The sequence below is a fragment of the Tupaia chinensis genome, unplaced genomic scaffold (assembly GCF_000334495.1).
Source record: "Tupaia chinensis unplaced genomic scaffold, TupChi_1.0 Scaffold000548_1, whole genome shotgun sequence".
NCBI lineage: Eukaryota > Metazoa > Chordata > Mammalia > Scandentia > Tupaiidae > Tupaia > Tupaia belangeri.
The window spans coordinates 480,114-481,743 of NW_006160060.1; positions in this window are offsets into that span (position 1 = coordinate 480,114).

The following is a 1,630-nucleotide window of genomic DNA, read 5'->3' on the forward strand; positions in this document are numbered from 1 at the left end:
CACAGCCCATATAAAAAAAAACCACACAAAAAAAAAAAAAAATATATATATATATATATATATATATATATATATGTCACATATGTTACTAACTAAAAATAGATTTGAGTAATTTTTAAGTTTAATTTATTATTATTCTTCAATTTGACCAGAGAGACAGACAGGGAGAGTGACACAACAAGTTGTCAGGGCCAGGATGCGAACGGTGGTTTGGCCATGTGGGAAGTTCAGCACCCTTAATCACCATGCCACCTGCCAGCCCCTATCTGTCCATTTTTTTTGGTTTGTTTGGAGAGGTTTTTGCTATAGGGCACATGCGCTTGCCAGAATGACAGAGAGAGGCAGAGAGACAGAAAACGAGAAAACACCCCCCAGGGAAATGGCCAAACTGCAATCCCTTCTCCTCCATTCTCCTCTCAGAATCTTGGGCGCGCACACACACACGCACGCGCCCGGTGTGAATTCAAGCCACCGGGTCCGGGACATGAACTGCGGTCGACTACGGGAGTCCAGTGACATAGCCATTACGCTAACTGCTGGTCCCCATATTTTTATTTTTCATTGGTTTCCTCCTGTCTTCGTTATCACCTTCCTATTTAGGGTTTACTTTGCTTTTCTTTTTCTAGCTTCTTAAGGTTAGAACTTTCTTTTCTATTATGACCACTTAAAGCTATAAATCTGCCTTCAAGTACTGCTTAAGCTGCATCCCACAAATTTTCATGTTTTTGCTGAATTTATTGTATTTCCAATTTCCTTTATGATTTCTTCTTTCACTCATAGGTTATTTGGAAGTATAACACAATTTTCAAATTAACTAAAAATTTTCTAAATACCTTTTTGTTATTGATTTCTAATTTTTGCTGTGATCAGAGCATACTTGCATGATTTCACTCTTTTTTTTTTTTTTTTTGGAGAGGTTTTCGCTATAGGGCACGTGCGCTCGCCAGACAGACAGAGAGAGACATAGAGACAGAAAGTGAGAAATCACCCCCCAGGGGGGATGGTCACGCCGCAATCCCTTCTCCTCCATTCTCCTCTCGGGATCTTGGGCACGCACGCACATGCGCCCGGCGTGAGATTTAAGCCACCGGGTCCGAGACGCGAACCGCGGTCGACTACGTGGGAGTCCAGCGACATAGCCATTACGCTAACTGCTGGTTCCCAAGATTTCACTCTTTTTAAGACTTGTTTTATGGCCTAGCATGGAGATAAACAAATTTTCCATAAAGAGCTAAATGGGGAGCTGGCAGGTGGTGAGGTGGTTAAAGGCACTGGACTCCCAACATAGCGAACTATAGTTCAAGTACCAGATCCGGCAGTTGGCTTTCTCACTTTCTCTTTCTCTCTCTCTCTCTGTCCCTCTCTGGTCAGATTAAAAATAAATAAATTAAATAATGTTAAATAAAATAATTCTTTTAAAATAAAAAGAACAGGACCAGCAGTTGGCGTAATGGTTATGTCGCTGGACTCTCATGTAGTCAATCGTGGATCGAGTCCCAGACTCAGTGGCTTAAACTCAATGCCGGGCGCATGTGCATGTATGTGTGCCCAAGATTCTGAGAGAAAAATGGATGAGAAGGAATTGAGGCGTGGCCATCCACCGGGGGGTTGATTTCTCGCTTACTGTCTC